The sequence below is a fragment of the Canis lupus genome, chromosome 2, assembly GCF_048164855.1.
Source record: "Canis lupus baileyi chromosome 2, mCanLup2.hap1, whole genome shotgun sequence".
Taxonomy (NCBI): Eukaryota; Metazoa; Chordata; class Mammalia; order Carnivora; family Canidae; genus Canis; species Canis lupus.
The window spans coordinates 22,631,129-22,653,606 of record NC_132839.1 but is presented as its reverse complement, the minus strand read 5'-3'; the positions used below and the strand labels follow the sequence as shown (position 1 = coordinate 22,653,606).

Sequence of the window (22,478 nt, the reverse complement as noted above, 5' to 3'; positions counted from 1 at the left end):
AAGATAATGAGACAAAGGTGCATTTACAAAACTGCATGTCAGTTAGGCCAGATCCCTGGGGAAGGAAGTCCCGGCACGACCTCACTCATCTGTGAGGACACAGAGCAATCCTTGTTGAGGTGTACACATTCAATCACTTGTCCAGCATGGTCAGTCCTCTACTTCTTGATGGTTTCCTTCTGCTATGAGTGCACAATGTCCAGTTGTCTGCTTCTTAGAAAAGAAATTTACCTTCCTCATCCACCAGTCTTTGGAGGAAGACTAATGCCCTACAGATGATTAATTTGACCCATTCTTCTGGGGTGTTTCCTGGTGGCCCTCTTCCATCATCGTATCTAGAATCGGAGGAGTTTTCACATCTTGGTGAATCAGCATCTTGAAAAACAAAACCATGAACTCAGCTACTCCTCAGAAGAAATCTGTTATTAAAGATAAGCTCTCTGGAGACTGACTCTAACTGTCCAGCGCTTGTCCATTCAAGACGTAAACTATCTTGCCTCTTGTTCCTGCCTCCAGAGTGACAGAGCCACCCTATCTGGTTTGGATTCCTGACGCTTTTCTCTCAAAAGAGCTAGTTAACCTGGATATACTAATTACCAGTTATGTGGACTGGGCTAAATGGTAACTGTTTTCTGAGCCTCAGTTTCTTCATCTGAAAGTGGTGATGATGATTGTACTTCAGGGAATTTTACTGCACCTAAAATGGCTAGAATGCCACTTCATTTTACTATTAATATTGTTTTAATATTACGTTCTCATTAGATTCCATGGCTACTTCTTTCAATAGTCCTACACATTCCTCTATTCTGCTCATATTGGATGTGACATGTTGCTTCTTTGCAGCAATTTTCACAGTATACTTCAATTGTTTGCTTACACATTTGTGTTCTTCAACGGTCTATAAGTTAAGAAGAATGACTATTAGGTTTTATATCTTTGTATCCCCAACTCAACCCTGGTGCACAGTATCAGTTCAGTAAATGATGAATGGGGAAAGATAATAAGTGAATGAATTATAATTATGTAGTTATGTGAACAGGACATATAAATGTTGCAAGCTGATGTCATATAGATGGACTTATTTTCAAATGGGGGGATCAGGGAAATTATTGTAGAGACAGAAATTGGGACATGTTATGAAATTTCACAGGTGGGTTTTCAGAAAAAAAATTTTTTTGAGAGAGAATGCACACATGAATGAGGTGGAGGTGGGGCGTGGGGAGGGGCAGAGGGAGAAGGAGAGAGAGAATCTTAGGTAAGCTCCATGCCAGGCACAGAGCCCCACACAGGAATCAATCTCACAACGCTGAGATCATGACCTGAGCCTAAATCAAGAGTCAGATACTTAACTGACTGAACCACCCAGGAGTCCTCAGAATTTTGTTTTTAATAGGATAAGAGAAACATGCTGGCCTAAGAGAAAAGTATATGTGAAGTTCAGAGTAAATAAAGTGCTAGCCTATTCAGGGCATGGGGAACAACCCAGACTTTAGATCTGCTATTAAAAAAATGTGGGAGATGGAAAGAGGTAGGTTAGAAACAAACTGTGGTGGACCTTGGGTGCCCAAACAAGACATTTCTACTTGGTTTTGTAAAAATGAGGAATCTCTAAAAGATCTGAGTGGAAAAGCCATGATATTGAGACTATTTTGCTCACAATTGGCTTGGGAAGAATGCTGAATTAAGTGATACAAATTTTGAGGAGGTATGAACCTGAACTATAGACATTGAATCAAAAAGGAAAAAATAGATTTAACATACACAATGGAAGTAACAATAAAATCCTTCTCAGAACCACATGAAAGCAGACCTTGAAAATCTCATTCCAATAGATGAGACAAAAAAGGAACAGGCAACTGCTGCCTCCTGAGCTCTTTGCCAAAACCTTTGCTGCATACACAGTTAAGAGTGAGAATCTGATTTTGCTGAAATCAAGATAAAATGTAAATATTTTAAGTTCCCCTTAGGTCTTGAAAATCTACTTTCTCCTTTTGTTCTTTCTACCATCACTTTATTCCAACATTTTTCATTCTGAGGTTTATAGCTTTCCTCTGTCTCTAGATTTCTGAGCTCAACTATATTGACTGTAGTATATACCCAGCAAACAGTTCTGCTGAGTATTTCTATTTATTCCTGTTAATGTCCTAAAAATCAAGACTGAGCAGTTTATCCTTCTAAAACATTTACCACACTTTCCTGAAGCCACCTTATTTGCCCACATCCCTCGATTTCCCCCTTACACTAGAATTAACATAGTAAAGAATAAAATATTATCTAGCATTTATGTGATGTGTTTTCCCAAGAAGCTCACAGATCTTTTTCATCTATATCCTACTGAGAAGAGAAAAAAGAATGAAAATGTCTCTGCATTTGAGAAAACAGATAGGAAGGAAAAAAAAAAAATGCCACAAGGATACGTGGAGAATATTCCACAGAACCAGAAAAAAGAACGCAGCTTCTCAACTCTTGTACCATAAACTGTAGCTTCAGTAAAAATAGATGAGGAAGATCATTACTGAATGGCCTTGGGGGATGAAGAAGGCTCATTTCTCTGACTGGAAAGTGATGTCCTTGAAAAAGAAGGATCACAATCATAAATATGATGTAGATATGAAAAATGAGCCTTTCCTCTGGCAATTCCCTAAAGATGGCCGCTACCTTTCCTGAAAGACCAAATTCCCAGAATCAAATTTTCTCCTAAGCTTACAGAAAGGAACAAACTACTGTGAGCCCCACTCTAAAGGGCAGTAATATCCTGATGGCAGTAGCATATATTTCTAAGATGGTATATACCTACAGCTAACTGCAGTCTCTGATTCCTTAAAATTGGTACATTGGCCTTTCAGACAAAGGGAAAATTGCATAGCAAATTCAGAAAATAATTAAACCCAGACAATTAAGCATCTAAATTTTGTCCTTTCCCTCAGGTGTTCAATTCAAACATAACAAAACATGTAACTATATAATCTGGACAGATGCAATTTTTTGAGCCAATATTGTTCATTGTTTCTATGTGATATTTATTGCCCAGGTAGGCAGACATGCATGAAAATATAGGCTGCACTCCTATGGACTCTCTGAGTACCAAAACTTCACAATATATTGCCTTCCAAGTAAAGGGGGTCTTAAGCTTGAACCTTATGTAAGATAACAAAGGCATTAAGAATCAATACACTGACCATGACCAATTGGAATGATATCTATGTAGTTTATTATGCCCTTAACTTGAACAAGTTATATCTGTAAACTATAAATAAAAAATAGCAGAGTTCTGGTTTTAACTTCTTATTGATCTTTACTAAGAACTGATGAAACTTTTGTCAAATATGACTAAGAAAATTGCCTCTGTTCCTGCCCAGACTCCTTTCCTTTCCCTTTTTTATAGCTTCTATTCATCTTCTGTGAATTCTATTCTCATCTAATCCCACACTGGTTGGTGAGAAATGACTCTTCCTAATGTGAAGATCTTTATTATTAATTGTTGCTATTATTCATTATCAATCTACAAGGACTCAAATCTCACACTTGAACTGTACTTACACAGTTCTGGCTATTTTTGTTACTGACCTTTCCTGATGATTTTCTTCCTTATATTGTGATAATGCCTGCATGTTCTGTGAGGTTGTCAACAATTTGTACTGATCTTGTAGAATTACTCTGTTAGAGTAACTCCAGCAGATTTTGACTCTGTCTTATTCACCTTGAGGGAGTGAGGTGAGGCTTATCTGGCTGCAACTTTTGTCAAGATGAGTGAATTACTGAATTCTCGCACTCAACAGAAGGCCGCTTCCCACACCTTGCAAGCAACACCATAGGACAGAATTCTGGCTGCAGAAGCATATGATTTAGTTAGCGTACAAACCACGAATCATAAGACTACATATATACTCTCTTACTTTGATTTGGGTCAACCTTGAACAGCTCTTTATTTTATTAGGAGCATGTTTTTCCTTATTTAATGATTATTTATATGCATAAAACTATGTTGAGAAAAATAGGTCAACACGTATGCAGTTTGTTAAAAGACGTCACCTGAAAAAAATAAAATGAAATAGGAATGAATTTGAGCCTGCATTCGTGTTTTTGCCCTCAAGATTTTAAGGTTTTACATAAACAATAATTGTTTCCAAGGGCACCCGGGTGGCTCAGTTGGTTAAGTGTCTGCCTTCATGATGATCCCAAGGTCCTGGGTTCAAGCCCCACATCAGGCTCTCTGCACAGCAAGAAGCCTGCTTCTCCTTCTCCATCTTCCTCCTGCCACTCCCCTGGCTTGTGCTCTCTCTGTCAAATAAATTAAATCTTAAAAAATAATGATAATTATTATTTCTGTATTTTACTAGCACACTTATATGGCAGACCAAATGCTTTTCTTTTCCTTGATCATCACATCAGCTTTTAGAAAATATCTTCCTAACCCTTTAGACAAAGGGTTTCAATTTATCTTGAATGGCTTGAGTGATGTCTTGCTGAAAATAAGGTGCTACATTAGATGACCCCTAAAAACTTACTACAGATGATCATTTTAAAACTTACATTGTAGGGTGAATTTATATGATATAATGCAATACCAATCTCAGATCAGTTACATCTTTATATCTAGCATTAATTGTTGCTAGGTAATAAATTACTTCAGGGAAAATAATAAATTCTGTTTACACTCTCCATGGATCTTCTAAGATGGCTCTCAAATGGCTGGAAAGTTGGTGGTGGCTGCTAACAGGAGGCCTCTCCACTGGGCTGTTTGAGTGTTCTCACACCATGATGGATGGCTTCCTGAAAGCAAGTGTTCCGGGGAGCATGGTGGAGGTATGTTTTTTATAACTAGTCTTGGAAGTTCATCACTTCCACCATATTCTATTGCATTGTATGTACAATGTAGGAGGGGACTAGACAAGGGCATGTATTTTGGATTCTGGAGATAAATAAATTGATAAGTGTTACTGAGTTGCTCAATTTTTGTCCCAGATGCACCAAAGAATCGGAGACCCGAGACCAAAATGGAAGATAGAGTTTATTTTTTTTTTATTTTTTATTTTTTGGAAGATAGAGTTTATTGAGTAGATAAGTACTGAACACTTTCAAGAGAGAAAGTGGGCCACTGTTGGAGCAAGAGAGGCAATGGCACCAAGAAACTCTAGCTGTGTGTTTTTTTTTAAGCCTGCTCTGTGTACGTGTAAATTTTGCTTTGATTGACGTTTTTGATGGATAGCTAGTGGTTATATAACATTTTTACTTCTGCATATGTGCCTACCAATGATGTATTTTGTTAAAATTGTATTTATTTATATATTACATATTTATGGGCTTTTTAATGGGCTTTGTTGTGACTTTAAGGTACCCTAAGGGCAAGTTGTACTTTTGTGTTACTCTGCTCTTGGAAGTCCCCTTGTGGCTTTCGAGCCACCTTTGTGGCTTGGCCTTTCCTGTTAAGCCTTTAGAGGTGGCTTTGAAGGTGAGGCTATTAACCATGGGGGTAGGGAGGTGGCTCCCAGGGTGTGCCCGACATCTGTTTCATCCCTCTTCATTCATGTCTCACTATCTACCTAACATATGTATATATGTATGCCCCATATATATTTAGCACATCTGTTAAATGTTCTGAGCTGAAATTATTAAAAGTATGGTAAAGTCTTTCCCTCTATTAGTATAGGGGACTCACTTCTTTTTTTTTTATAATAAATTTATTTTTTATTGGTGTTCAATTTACCAACATACAGAATAACACCCAGGAGCTCATTCCATCAAGTGCCCCCCTCAGTGCCCGTCACCCATTCACCCCCACCCCCCGCCCTCCTCCCCTTCCACCACCCCTAGTTCGTTTCTTCTTGTGGCTAAATACAACTCTTGTTTAAAATTAAGGCATTCTAGTTTTTATTCTAACTTTCTATACCATAACCACATAAATTAGAATGTTAACTTCACTAAAATTATTTTAATTTCTAGATTTGAGTCTAAAAATGAAACCAAATGATCACATCATTTCAACCTGGAATATAATTTGTCAGTAAAATTAGTTATTTTAGCCTAGAATGTCACTAAATTAAGCAAATGTTAGTGAACTAGGTAATTCATGTTCTAAAGATGCCTTGTTGACTTGTAAAAAGTAGCTTAGAAACCAGGAGATTTGGACTTAATAAAATATTTGCTCTGTGCTCTATATAATAAGTTCTTATACAAATCAATTGGTAATAGTGCTAAAAAGTGGATTCTGAGTCACTAGATCAGAGTAAGGCCTGAGATTCTGCATTTCTAACAAGGTCCATGATAGTGATGATGTTCCTCTGATGACATGCTAAGTGGCAACATTCTATGCAGTGGGGGTTCCTTTGAAATAATTTTATTATAACAATACTTGCTTTTTACACAGAAATCAGAACACCCATATTTTCCTAATTTAGGTTTTCAATGAAACCATTCTAGAGTGAAAAAAACATTCTTCCGTATGTTTTCCATAGGAAATTTCAACCACCTTCTGCCCTTAAATAATTCTTTCCAAATAGAATATCTTTTTCGGATGTGATTTCTTATTTCTAACCTTTTCTTCTGTTTTTAAGGGAGGAAAAAGGCAAGTTCATGGTATTAGACATGTGCTAGATCTTTAGTAAACATTTTTGAATAACATAATGGTTTCATGTACTTATTCATATTTTGATATAAGCCTTATGTTTTCCTTTTTAGGCTGAAATATCTTAGAACCTAGTTACTACAACATATTTTTCTATTACTCTATACTCAGCTTTGACTCTTGTATCACTCCTGCCTTTATTCCATGCCATGCCATGGGTCAGACTATTGTTGAGGTCATTTATTTACTTTCTAAATGTCTATATTTCTAAGAAGCAGTCTTTACTTTTATACTCCAATTCTCTTTATTCCTACCCTGGTCTTTATGGACATAATTCTTTATAGAGCCATTTGTAGTAGAGTACAGTCTATTTTAGGGAATTTGCTTACCTTTAAACACAATTATAAGTCACTTTCTGAAGACCTAGTGAGTCAGGATTCTTGATTATGGGCAACAAATTTGACTGCCTTCCTAGGGGAAAAAATAAAGCTTATTTGAAAGATTTAAGCAATTCACAGAGTCTGAGAGAGAGAGGGACACTTCGGCCTACATAAAGCTGACTGACTTTTAACTATCCCTATAACTTTGGCATCTATTGAGAAATCAAACCTCCCAACTAGCAGAACTTTAGTCATATATCTGCCTTTCTCATTATACCGTGGCCATGAGAGGGGCTGGGTAGATAGACACTCCTGCTATCAAATCTACAGCCAGTGGAGAAATGCCCTCATATAAGGAAATCAAGATGTTAACAGAAGGAAGGGGAAAACACTTGAAGTTGAATAAAAAAAAAAAAATGTACAATATCTACTATCCTCAGGTTCATTAGAGCCTAAAAATGACAGACTTGTGTCATTGCTCTCAGATTATCCAGAGTCCACATGTTACACCAGGAAGCAAATTTTTGGGCAGGAGTCTCCCTAAGATACCTTATTTCTTTCAACTTGTTGCCTCTCTGGGTTATACTTTCTTGGAAGGCAGAACAGGGGAATGGACATCTCGGATTAAAAAGAAAGATGCTGCAGTGCACCCACCTCCCATAAGAATCTTCTAGAACACCCAAAGGAGGTCACAATCTTTAAATCATTTCTTACTAAAAATCCTGTCCTCCTATTAAGTCAGAAATTTGAGTCAGCTGGAATTGTAGAAAATATTTTAAGCTTTTAATCTTATTTTTTAAACCTAGAAGCAACTCTTTAAGTAGTAATTTTTGTTGTCTCCAAAAATAACGTAGCTGAAGCCTAAATGCTAAATTTTCAAATGCTAGGGTTAATGTGAACTCAGAAAATGTGTGTTCATTTTGTACTAAAGTTACACTGTCACCTAGTGGTTCCTCCCTTGGAAAACTTAAGCAAAAAAGCTATGGCTTATTTGGATATTTTATTCTCACATATACAGAACAGCTAAAGTACTATTTGTCTTTTGATATCTAAAAGATGTTTTATATCTTTAACTTCTATTGGTTTGGATACCACTAGAACTCCCTCATAAGTCTTTTTTATTGGAGCACATGGTTTCCTCTTGGAGACACATGGAGAGCATGAAAAAGTGTAAATAATGGAGAATGTTTTACATCACAGTGGAATACTTGGTGAATCTACCTGGCTTTCCTACACCTGACCAGTGGTTGTAGAAACCAACTCCAGTTATAGTGCCAGTTGCCTATTTGCCTTGGCAAACTAACTCAGTTAATCTGTAACTAACTAATCTGAGTTCTTCTTCCTCACAGGTTCTCTGCTTTCAGTTAGTTGTCTTTCTTTGCTCCTTTCTCCAAAGGAAATTAAAGCACTTTAAGTGCCTTTCCTACAATGGATTCTTTATACCATTTGTTTCTCAAATTATTACTATTGAGCCAGAGTTTAGGACATTTAAAATGTAAATAAAAAGTATTTGTCCTCAGTATCCTATTTATACGGAGTATAGACCCCAGGCAAAATTGTGAGGCCAGTAAAGATTAATGTTGCTAAGTCTTCCAGTCCAGCCACAAGTCTTGCTTGGTGCCCTGAAAGTTCCCTCTGCAACAGAGCTGGAATTTCTCATTCCACCTACCTCTGTTCTTTCTCCTGTAATCCCAAGTACATGGAAAAGGACCTATCCTACATTTCATCCTGTAAAGGAGCAAGTGATTTCCAAGCTGATTTAAAGCACTCACCTAAATGGGAAACTGCTAGAGAAAAATACTGACAGAAAATGATGCAGATTTTAACAAAGTACTTTGGGGAGCACAGCATAATCACCTTCAGTGTGAGATGGTGCAACATAAGGTTTCATTTCAATGCAAGCACAGTTGATTCATGGTTGTTAGCCTTTGTTGTTTGTAAAAATTGCCATAATTTCATTGTTATTATATCATAGTTTCTATTTCTTACTATAAACTTCTATCATAGTTTCTATTTCTTACTATAAACTTCCATATAAAATGTTGGGTTGGATTTATAGAAAAGAAAAATAGTAATTTATAATGTAGAAATCAAAAGAAATGATGAAAGTTCTTTCGCGATCAGGGTACACAATTGAAATAAAATGGTCCTTCTCTAAATACCACACTTCTTGACTGAGAAAAAATTTAAAATTAGTATTTTTCTACAAATGACTTAAGAATCTTGTCTCACTTTTGATAGTTCTTACCAAACCCACATGAAAAGGCCTTTGAGTTTCATTGAGAAGCAATACTAGATTCTGTCTTTAATATCAATTAGAATGGGTTTTTTTATTCCTTTTATGTCTAAAAAATAAGGACCCAGGAAGCATCTATGAAGGTCTTTGGTATACAATGCTCAGCATTTTAAAGTAGTTTGTAGAACTTCCAGGCTTATTGGGAAAATCAGAACATACCTTATTATAGTGAATTCTAAATCAACTCTAAATTCACCTACAAGTTGCTGTAATATTCATGGAAATCAATGTACTTTTGGGGTGATTGCCTAAGGATTTGGTATACCACTATTTACACCTGTCTGATAATTAGAAGAAACTCTTTTCATGTCATTTACTATATCCTAACAATAAAGTAAACAAAAGAAAAGAAAATGTTAAGAAAATTATAAGAGAAAATACAACGCACTGTACTGTATTTATGGAAAAAGTGCATGTAGAAGGGGACCCAGGCAGTTTAAGCCTGAGCTCTTCAAGTCAACTGTATGTAAAATATGTTTATATGAGGTCATTGCAAGTTAGATGAAGGAGGTGCTGTCATGCTTTTTGGCACTGAAACCCTGGGCAGCAAGGAAGATGTGAGACCGAATTAACCAACATGAAGTTTGCTAACGGGTTGCAGAGACATTCCCTCCATGAGACCCAAGGAAATGGCAAGTGTGTGCTGTTGATTGGGTGCCATAGACTACATGTCGCCAACACAGGGTCATTATGGTTTTTATAGCATGTACCTACCTACTTGCAAAGGAACAGTGATATTTGATCTTCTCTTTTATTTGATCTTATTTATGTAAAATGTGTGTGTTTTCTAAATATGAAGACACTCAATGTTAAATGTTTCCCAAATAGTAACACACTTAAGGTGTGTGTGCTTAAATAATGTACCACATGTAATTACTGCCAGAATTGCATTAACCAAAAGAACTTTGGTGCTCTGCCTTGAATATTACACAGCACAGGTTGAGTTATCATGATCCTGATTGTGACTAATATTATAGCCTTAACATAAATCAGCAGAATACGGGCAGGTCCGGTGGCCGTGGGTGTGATCTTGGAGACCTGGGATCGAGTCCCATGTTGGGCTCCCTGCATGGAGCCTGCTTCTCCCTCTGTCTCTCTTTCTCTCTTTCTCTCTCACTGTGTGTGTGTGTGTCTGTCATGAATAAATAAATAAAATCTAAAATCTAAAAAAAGATCAGACTACATGCTCTCTGGCAAGTACTTAACCTTTCTATCAGTTGGGGCTCAGTCAGAAACCACTGTTATTTTAACAGAAATAATCTAATATAAATAATTTGGAGTAAGTATTGAAGACTGAAAGACAAGAAAACATTAATGTATTATGACAGTGGAAGCTATACAGGAAGCAGCTACTCCCTTTAGGGCTGGTGGAACAAATAGAAGCAGAGATTATTAAAATTTATAAGTTGGGTTCCATATAGGTTAGGCCCCTGAGCACTGCCAGATAGTACTGGTGACTGACTCTAAGGGGGCACCACGAAGCTTGGCTTTTTAAAGTGGTAGAGAACTGGGCTGCCTGACTCAACCGCAGGTTGGGCTCCAGCCTTGAGCTCAGGCCCAGCCTGGAGCCTACTTAAAAACCAAAATAAAATAAAGTGGTAGAGAACAGAAACCTGGACTTAATGCTGCCAGGGTAAAGAAGAATGGCTAGGGTGACACTAGCAGAGAGCTAGGAGCTGACCCTTCCCCTCCAGACTCCCAGGCTCCCTCCAGTGCCCTTTACACAGCTGTCTGGCAAACAGAAGGGGAGTTTGCTGATTCCCAGGCCTAGCGCGTTCCAAAGCTGAGAACAGTGGATACAAGACTGAGAAACATTACTTTCATAACCAGTACTTTGTCTTTTAATATAAAAGAGCATTACACCTCTTATATTAATATGTAGACCCATGTGCTCGGATTGATTTCTCTGAGAAGAAACAAAGAGCCTCCTTAATATTATCACTCTAATCCCTGGAAACATTAATTAAGGTATGGTTGACATCCTGCTTGATGCCATTTTTATCATTCGCACAGCACATATACTCTTAACAGATATTAGTCAAATGAATGAATGTGTAAAAGTATACTCTCAACATAACTTTGACTCCTTAATTCTCTTTAAACAATGAATTTTTCATCTCCTTTGATCACTAACCTAGAGTATAAATATTTATATACCATAAAAATTATAATACTGCAGAAATATGAATTCCAAACATTAGAAGCACTTGTGCTCCATTAAAGCAGTTAATATAAATTTCACTTGTTTCCCTCTGAAACTCCAGACGGATGCAGGAAAGAAATTTAAACTGTCCTCCTTTGATAACCTCTTAGATTGAGTCTATCTTTCTGAGAACCTGGTGATGCTTCAAGCTACTGTTTGGATTCTCTGTTTTGCACAAAAGATATAGGTGTGCTATTCAGCCTTCATATGAAAGAAATGAAAGATTATCTTCTCTTTTTATTTCCGGTTTCACTCACCTCACTTCATCCTCAATCTCCCTTGGGTGCTATAGTTCTCTCTGGGTACAAGGCCCTTGATCATGTGCAGAAAATGAGTTCTGTTGGAGACTGTTCTATTAAAGCATCTTTTTAAAAAAATAAGATGTAATGTCTACACAATTTCATTCACTTTACCTACTTACATGTTAGATTTTCTGTATGGTTTATAACATTCATTGTGTTGTCCCTGAATATTTAGTCTCTCCGGAAGCAGATGAGACAAACTTGAGAATGAACTAAGAGAACTGGCTATTAGAGCAGTGGCCTTTAAAACCCTTTTCTCAAAACATTTGAAAGAGTGATGGAAAAAATCCACTGTTTTCCTGTTGATTACCCAAGTTGTCCAGTTCTTTCTCAGATATATATGAGATTACTTTATAGACACTTTAGGAGTTGGAACCTTTTTGCAGAAAATCTCTTTAAATATTAGAAAAACAGCTCAGCTCTGAAGAAAAATATGTATAAACACAATTTAATGGATTATGTAGTCAATCTGACATTTAAACATAGTCCTCCATTTCATTTTACAAACCATGTTTTACTGCTTTTCCTGACAGTAATTGTATTATTAGGAGATTATGGAGGAGTGTTTTTGTCATTTGTTTATGACCTTTTGGGGGGTTAATCAGAAGTAACCTTGAACAATAAAGACTAATTTCTGCTCAGCAGGCTGTTTACAATATGCGAAAAAGGAAGGTCAAAATGTTGGTGGTATAATCCTATGGGCAGTCCCTTGATTTTTCAATATAAAATAGAGTCACTTTATACAAGGTACTGTGCCCATAGGATTAGAAAGGAACAATAAAAAAAAATTAGCTTTAAGATGTAAAACTAATTCTGTATCAGTGCTATTCTGTGTAGTCCAGGGTGGTTAGCAGCATTCCTGGTTTGTCCCCAAATAGATCCCAGTTGCACCTCCCAAGTTGTGACACCAGAAACCTATCCCAAGGAGCAAACTTGGCCCCACTTGAGAACCACTGCCTTGGATCTTGACTGTTTCCTTTCCAATCTTTGTTTTTCTTGTCTCCTCTTTCAGGGCCCATGATAGTATGTAGGGATCAGATAGATGTTTCTCAATTACTAGGTTGCTTACTCTAGAAGATTGCCCTACCATTAATCACAAGGCAAGACCTAGTTTAGAGACTGTGAGATAGCTCTTGATGGGAATGATGACTGTCTGGATATTTGAATTACACTAGCCTTTTATATGGGTGATATTAACGATGCACCATATTACAAACATCTGGTACTTAAAGTCGTTTGTTCCAAGAATGGTGATAGTGAAATCATTCAGTAAGATTTAATTTTTTTTTAATTCAGTAAGATTTAATGTGAATTTTCACTCTTTTATTTTTATAAAATTAATACTGTCTTAATGACTGAGTGTCTTTCATCCCATTTATTGTATAATAACTTACTATATATTATATAATTTGTTTTTAATGTGTAATTATTTAATATCACTATTAATATAACACTAAAAAATCTGACAGTTAAATTTACATTAATTTCAATTCAATATTATTAAATATTAGTGTATATGTACTCTTTATGTATTTGACATATGGAATTCTATATTTAGTCATGTCCTTGTAAATTCTTAGAAACTCATCACAAATGTTATTTCTGCATAAGGTATCAAAACTAGGAATATCAGCAATAAATGATTATAGAAATGACAATGAGACCACCAAGACCCTTTATTCAGAACTGTACTCGGGACAATTGCCTTCCTTTGAACCAGAACTTTAAAAGAGAATATTAGAAGTATCACTGGATGTATGAAACCCAGCCACTTATGAATAGCATTTCTAGTATTCTAGACCATCAGAATTATAACTAAGAAATGAGAAAATAATTGAATTAAAAAAGATAAGCTCTTATCTTGACCAGCAAAAGAAAATTTAATATAGAGAAGAAATGAGGAAATATTACTACTATAAGATAATTAGTACCATTTTATTAGAAGAGTACAAAATCTTTAATAACCAGAAGCTCATTAATCTTCACATAAATAGTTAACAGTTGATGAATGCAAACTATGACCCAACCTTGAAGATGGAATCTTTAGGTCTTTGATTTTAGTCAGAATACAAGACAAATCTGAATTCTACACACAATATATTTATTGAAGTTAACAAATCTTGGGTTTCTAACAGAAGAGAAATATAAACAAATTTTATGAAAGTGCTAACCCAAATAAGTATGTGTAAATTATTTGTTTCCTGTTTTTATAACCAAATCTTTTTAAAGCAAGGGCTATAACTTTCAGTGAGTAAGTTGACTTATAAATCAGGAAAATGTGGTAGGCAGGATGTAGCTAGAATTTTCAAGGCATAAGACAACACCTAACGCTTGTCAGAGTAGTTTAAATATACATTGGTAACTTTTTGAATCATCGTAAAATGCTGAATAATTAATGATAACTTTGAGGCAATTATCAGATATCATACAACAATAACTAACCCTGGCCTATTTCATATCCTTTTATGTCCTAACATTTATATCAACAACTTATGTGAAAACCTTGAGTGCGTGTTTTGCAAACGTACCAGTGACATGATCCCAGGATGGACAGCAAAAACAGTGATGCCAAAATCTGAATTCAAAAGAATAGTAAAATAAAATAAGCAAAATCAAGCAATACAAAATTTGATGGGGATTATTACAGGCTTTGGACTGTAATGCAAAGGCACAAGTTAGATCAAAGCAGAATGGAGAGAGTTGGCTAAGGCAGGATGCATGGGAAAGAATTAGAGGACTGGCTGACTGCAAATACAATATGACTCAACTGTGTGATTTATTTGCCGAGGAACTAATGTGATCCGAAGGTATATTCATGATGACATTTCTAATACTGTAATGTAACATCTAGAATGACATCAATGATAACATTTCTTTCCTTGGAATCACTTAGGCTTTACCAGGATTATTTTGAAAGCTGGGACAGTGGTAGAGGGAACTTGATATCATGTCATTTAAGGAATGGTTGAAGAAACCCATCATGCCAGGGGAAATAGGATTGCTGCCCTCAGATATTGGAGGAGATGTTTTGTGGAAGAAGGATTTGATTTATTCTATATAGGTAACTCTCAAAGTAAGCCCACTGGATATACGTTATTCCACCTAATTTCAGGCTGATTTCCTGCACAATAAACTATAAGCCTAGACTTCTCAAGCAAATGAAAATCTAGACAAACATTAACAAGAAATTGGTACAACTCTTCTATTTTTAGTTTCCTTAGTAGCTTTGTCACCTTGTAAGAAATCCTTTGGGGAGTGATCAGGGACAGTTTACTATTCAACTTTTACCTGTTACTCTATGCACAGGAATCTATTATAGACCAAACTGTATTGGCTAAATAGAAGCCATCAGTTACTTCTGCCAACCTTTCATGTGTGTACCTTCAGGCTGTCATAAGCCTTGGGGTTATTATTGATATTGATCTTATTGATATTGATACATTGATGAATCAGTTAACAAATTCTGGTGGAGATATGTCAGAGGTTTTGACTTGCCTTTTATTTTCATGTTAACCCTAATTTGATATGATTTTGGAAAGGATAGAAAGATGCTTTTCCTTTTCAACAGATGATAGAAAAACTCCATTTCTCAAAAATACAAGACTTTGTTTTGTTAAGGAATCTCATTTTAAAAATCCTTTATTGGGCAGCCTAGGTGGCTCAGCAGTTTAGTGCCACCTTCAGCCCAGGGTGTGATCTTGGTGACCTGGGATCGAGTCCTACGTCGGGCTCCCTGCATGAAGCCTCCTCCTTCCTCTGTCTCTCTCTGTGTGTGTCTCACATACATACATACATACATACATACATACATAAATAAAATCTATAAAAATAAAAACCCCTTTATTTTAATACAGATAGCAAGAGGAACTATAGGTTAACTATTTTAGAATAATACCATCATTTTTAGTAGCTACCTCTCAGCTTTTAAATATTTTGTAGCTAGCAATTCTATACAACAAATCTCAGCCACATGTGTATACTTTGAAGGGACTGAGGTACGCATAGAAGAAAGTAGTTTATCTTTGAATAAACTGAAATTCTATCATTCCCTCCTTTATTCCTCTAACAACAAAGCTTTCCCTGTTTGTATTTATTTGGTGTGGCAAGTATTTTCTCTCATCCTGGTTTTCCTTATTAGTTACTAAGTCACAAATTCTGTATCTGAAAAAACATGAAAGAACTTTATGAACTCATCTTTGTCTTCCAGTAATGCTGTCCGAAGATAAATAACCATTAAACATTTACTGAGTAAAGGGAGCTTTAATGAAAATAGTTGGTATTGGGAAAAATGTTCAAACCATAATTTCAGATGGGAACTTAAGTTTTATCCTCCAAAGAACAATTTAGTTCTTCACAAGATGGATAAAATGAGAAGAAACAATAAATTCCCCACCTCAAAAAACAGGCAAATCTCGTGGTTTCCTGGAAAGAGTATAGAATCAAGCAATGGATGAAAAGATTCCTGACAGAACTTAACCATTTATCTAAAGAGCATTCAGCTCATTCCAGGCCCCTTGGACTTTATTTTGTGGAAAGTTTTAGGCTGAAAACTGGAAAAGGAAATTCACAATTACTTTGGTTAGCCCAGCCTCATCCTGCCATAGCTGTAGCTGTTACCCAATGGTTTATACATGGAACACTCAAAAGAGATTTGTTTTTCATCTGGAGCTTAGAGAAATATACAATAGAGCAACAAATGACAAATACCCTAATTGCTGAAGGGTATTATCATTTCTAGTGTGACTGATCAAATCTGGAAGCTTACAATGAAGCAAGCAAGAATTCATTCTGATGAAATAGCATGAACCAAGTAATTGCTTACTTTTTTCAGAGTTCAATGGAAAGTCAACTGTTAGAACAAAGTGATTTCAGCTTTGTCATTGAACAATAAATGTGCTCAACGAAGCTTGGCTGGTTTTCTGTTATTCTTTTCTATGCCACCCAGCATAAAACAAAGATCAGCTTCAGGGCTTAATTGGTTTTGTTGGCACTAAGTTGGCTTTGTTGGGAAGGGAAAACTTTTCTACTTCAACCAAAATATTTCTCAAATGACAGTTCTTTCGTAAGCAATGCCCTTAAGGTCAAAAGGTGTGGATCCAAGACATATCTCTACCATTTTCTAGCTGTGGACATTTGCAAACAACACTGGCCTCTTGATGCCACACAACAGTAAAGTAGGAAACGAAGATATATGTTGTATCTGCCTCGTGGGATATCTGTGTGGAATACATTTGATCACGTGAAGAAGACTGGTAAATTGGCAAATCATGATGATGAATGTTAATAACTAAGTGCTTGGAGAAAGAGCCCAAAGAGAGAAAAACTAATATTCATTTGAATTTCTACTATGCATCAAAGCCATCTCTGAGTGATCTGTGAAGTAACCGAAGCCTAGCACTTTTCTTGGAATTTCTAAAGGGAAAATGACAGTCTTATTTCAGTCAGATGTTGTTGAAGAATTCAGGTGACACGACCACCTTATATTATGGTTGGCATGGTAATGTGGCAATGTCTTTATTGGTGGGTTTATGTGTAGCCCATGGAAAGGGCCAACTGAGAAACAGAGACCCCACAGCAGGAATAGCCAGGGTAATTCTGGAGAAGTGGACAAATACAGTCTAAATCAAGTTTGCCTGGGAGCAAGTCCCTGCTTCTTATCAGCCTTGTGGCTTTAGGCAACAAATCCATTTTGTGTTGCTTCCTGAACTGGAAAAAAATACCTTTCTCATGGAGCAATTACGAGGATTAAATGATTCAATGGCCATAAGTAAGTGCTTTAGCAAAGAAAGCAAATAAAATGTTTTTTTTTTTTTTTGGATTAGTAGGGTTGCCTGAAAATGTATTAATTTTTAATATCATAGAATGTTCTTTTAAAATAAAATAAAAAAGATAATGGGGATCTTTCATACCTGGAATTAGTAGAATTTACCCTTAAGAATCTACATAAAATTCTTTGTATAGTTGATACTTCAGTTGAGTAGCTATTTTCTTGGAATTTTCCAGTCTTATCATGCTGAATTCCTCTCTTTCAAAGCATATGAATAAATCATTCTTTGGATTTTCACAACTCCTTTCTTTTAAAGTGCCCCAAAGAGTTTTTAAATAAATGGTTTAAATAGATGGTTTATTCTCAAAACATTGCCTGCTGAGTATAACTATATGCACCCAGCCCTGAAATCCTTAACAACTGCTGCATCTAAATGTCTTTGCTGCATATTAATGCCATTTAGAGATTTCTGTTTCTGGGTGAAGTCACACTGAACAGTACATAGAAATAGGAGCTAACTTCTAGTTACGGCTTTCCATTACCCAGTAAGGTGGCAGGGGCAGTTACAATGATTACAGAATCTATTCGCTAAAATGAGGGCCTAGGATTTCACTAGAAACCCATGGCTAGTAGTTGGTTCTTCCAGGAAGCTCATTTGTGATATAATACTGAAATAGTTAAGAAATTATGATTAAGAAGTCAAATTTCCTCCTTGTGAGAGCATTACCACATATCAAAATATGGGTGGCTCATTTTTAAAGAAGTAAAAATAATAAAAACATCACAGAAAAAAACCTACTGAAAAAATGCATACTTTCCCCCTGATGTTCAGAGGATAATTTGACATCCTTCCATGGCATGGAGTCATAAATTATTTTATATTGTCAAAGAACTAGCAAGGAGTATATGAAGACTAGGACTGGAAGGGGTAGCTCTTTCTGTTTCTCTTAACTGGAGTCATGGCTTTGATTTCAAAGCATTTGTGTTGTATCTTCTTTGGAAACTAAGATAGAAGTTGAAGTGTGAGGAGCCAAGGGCTGTGTGATTAGTAAGATCTGGATAGGAGATGCCTAACCGCGATCTCTACCTCCCATCCTCCTGTTCTCCATGAGCACTGCCAATGTCAGTTTGGTGCTTATTACCTGTCATTTGACCTTGGTTTCAATGGTCTCCTCAGCCATTTTTTTTTTTTTGCCTCCAGGGAGGCACGTCCACCTGTCAGTTGTCATAATGATTTCTAAAATGTCTTTGCCTTGTCTGCAAAGGATTTTTAGTATCTGTGCTTTAGAAAGAACTCTTACAGATTGATTCAATAACTCAGTAGGATAATAATAGGCAAACAATACTGATAGGTGGTTGACGGGCACTTGACAGATGAGCAATTCAAATGTCCAATGCATATATAAAATGATGCATACTCCTAGTAGCAGAGAAAAGCAAATAAGAAATAATAAGACACTACTTCTCACTTAACAGATTGGCAAAAGCTGGAAAAGAATGATAATAACTACGCACTACAAATATATGAGGAAAAGGTATCTCATATATTTTTGGTATAAAAATGAGTTACTACAGCCACTCCTAGACAGAAATCTGGGAACATCAATTAAAATTAAATTTACTTTATCACTCCCTTGCTTGAGAATTTCATCTAACAACAATTGATAAGATTATACTTGCAGGGAAGTTTACTGCACCATAGTTGGCAGTATCAAAATCTAAAGACACACCGAAGTCCTTCAGTAGATAACTGGTTGAATAAATTCTAGTACATTTGTACCACAGGATATTATGCAGCCATTAAAAAGATGGAGTTAAAAAAAAAAGACTGAGTTAGATCTATACCAGTTGACATAGAGGGGTTTTCCATAACGTAAGAAGTAGAAAAAGCCAAATGAATAAAATAGTACATTATCTGAACTCATTTTTCTCAAATAATGGCAAAAATCATATTTACAAATGATTATTAATGTGTACACTTTAACAGGGAATGGAGGAAGAGAAGGGGAAAGGAGTAGATTAAAACAGGAAGAGAAAATTAAAAATATTTACATGATAAAAATAGACATAAGATTCAATTTATGTAAAATGTATATTTCATCTCTGGATTCATATAAAGAGATACATGAAAAGATAGCCAAATATTAATGGTGATATGTCAAGGAAGTAGACATTTTACAAGGTTTTTTTATACTATCTTAACATTTTTTTTCTTATATTTCTTCTGTGTTGTCTTGAACTTTCAAAATGAATGTATACTATTTAAATTTTCAAAAAAGAACAAGCTCTTTTATTTGTGGGAAAAAAAGGTACACATCTTATTAACTCTCTGTTTAAACCTAAATAGTTCCCCATGACCTACAGGATGAAACCCATATAAATGTAATATAAGCCTTTTTGTGATTGGATCCCTTACTATTTTTTAAATTATAGTATGAATATTCCCCCTTCTCAGCAATCTGAATTACACTTAATTATAGCAATTGAATTATAAGCAATTTTCTAAATTCCCCATGGTGTTTCAATCATCGTATCTTTGAACTCTCTCTCCCTTTCACAAAAATGTGCTTTATACTTACCTTATCTCCCTGTAAATGCTTTCCTATTTATGTTGAAATTTCCATTTAGGCATCAACTCATGTCTCCACCAGCATCCCCAGAATAAATTTCTCTCTAATGACTCAGGGAACGTTAACTGAGCACCTCCGTCCCTAGCATTACGTTATTATTTAACAATGATAAGGGTTACTGATCCTTTTTTTTTTAAATGTTCAATCTGTTTGGAAAAGATAGTCTAGAAAGGCAACTATTACAGCTTAGCTGGCAAGTGTAGTGATGGAAGTATGACGTGACATGGGCTGAGGGAGAGGAGAGGGAAGCAGAGGAAAGCTTTACAGCACAGGTGAGACTTAAGTTTTGAAGAAATTTGATAAGTGGAAGTTAGTAATTCCAAAAGTGAGCTTGTTCATTCCCAGCAGAGGAAACCTTCAGACGTGCACCAACAGACATGTTTAGAGGATACTGTGGCATTTGACATCGTGGATAATGTCCGTCAACAGACTGGCCTGTGTTTGTCCTCCCTCTTCCAAAGTGAACACCTTGGCGCCGTGCTATTGCAACAGCTGGCACGATGTCTGACACAGGATGGGTGTTGGGGCACCCATGGGCTGCCTTGGACTTGAGTGAATTCTGTTCCTCCACTTCTCCTTATAAAGATCCTCACCCAGCCTAGTCCTGTATAATACAGGGAATTTTCTAACTTGTTTTGTTCATTTTTATTAAACCAAGGTCTTGAACCCTTTGTAGGGTTTTATTGATTTTAAGCAAAGCATATTCCTTTCACTAATTCATCTATATTCCATTTCGTATGCAATTTTAATTTTATTATCATCTATCTGTTTTATTCAAAAGAGAACAGCAAAAATGCCTGCATACATCAGTGGATCCCAGGAACAACTGACATGTTTTTCTGAAGCACAGGAGGCTGGAAGCTTTTATCCCTTCCTCCCACATAGGGGAGCAGAAGCATCTCTCAATTCCCCAAGAAAGGATTCCTATTCTGGCTGTTATTTTTCACCTTTTATCTTATTCAAATTAATATTATGCTTAGCAAAGAAATACATGTGTATGGTTTAAAAATTATTTAAACAGTACCAGAAGACTTAAAATGAAATGCAGTGGCTGTTCCTTGCCCCACTGCACACATCAGCTCACCCCTCAATCTCTAGGGGTAACCACTTGAAACTATTACAGCTTTTTTCTCATATTACATTCAAGTTTCTAAATAATATACTTATATCCCTAGTTCTTTTATTCACTTTCAACATTTATCTATTGACTTTCATCATACTATCTATAGTACTTTAAAATATTTTAGCACAACTTGTAATGAGCACTGGGTGATATATGGAAGGGTACACCTGAAACTAATATAGCTAATAACTAATATAACACTGTTTACTAGAATTAAAATTAAAACTGAATAAAAATAAAATATTTTAGCACAGAATGATCCATGTTTGAGTTGGTTTAATGATATTCTGTGTATGGTCACAACCCTAAATATCTCTTACCCACAGTCAGTGAGAATTCTAATCAGGAAACCTGCCCCCTAGGGGCTGTCACTACAAATGTGTGTCTTGCTCTTTGCCCCCTACACTAGGGGCTTGATAATTAGGATAATAAATATAAAAAAGTAAATTTCCATAGGTGAATTAGTGGCTTGTAAAGAGAAATTTTGAACGATTTTTCATTGCAAAATTAGCAGCATTCAAGATATGTGGACTGGCTGAAATATTTCAGACATGCCCTTACCCATACATAGAAATAGTCTGGAGAAGCCTGGAGCTTCAGGCTTGGCTGATTTTAGGCTTAATTCTTAGAGAGTCCTCTCAACAGAGTAATTTGAGATGACTCTGGTTGTCAGTTGCCCACCATAAGATTAACTGCATTTTGCCTTAAAAACACATTTTGGTTTGTCTTGATGAACTCTTTATGCTAGGTGTGGTCAGAATATCTAAACATATAAGAACAGAGACTTCCTAAATTGTATAACCATTTATGTGTCTGCTTGCTGAGAAATGTTTATTCGATCGGTGAAAACATGTGACAAATTTGTTCTGAGACTGGCTTTTTTCATTAAAGTCTGGTTAGAGGATGTTTAAACATAACTAAAATTCACCCACTTAAATTTTTGGAAGCTTCTGTGTTAACTTAAAAAAAAAAAAGTGCGGGTGTGTGTGCCGGGCTTGATTGCAGGACCTGATTGGTTCGAGTTGGTTTGCAACAAATACTTAAATTATTTATTCAGCTCCCTTACACATTTTCTCCCTTGCTGATCTTTCTTATAAAATATATAACAATTTTTGGTTAAATTAATATTTGGTGTTTTCATTAACATGTGCCAAGATACTGTCCGTGCCTGAGGCAGTATATTGTGACCGTTTATTGGTCAATTTTTCATTT

The 22,478-nt window shown here is 35.9% G+C and overlaps 1 pseudogene; it reads right to left on the bottom strand.

The window, feature by feature from the left end:
• Window positions 1-227: 227 nt before the first annotated feature.
• Window positions 228-7,563, bottom strand: LOC140610979 (selenoprotein K-like; annotated as a pseudogene).
• Window positions 7,564-22,478: the final 14,915 nt, after the last annotated feature.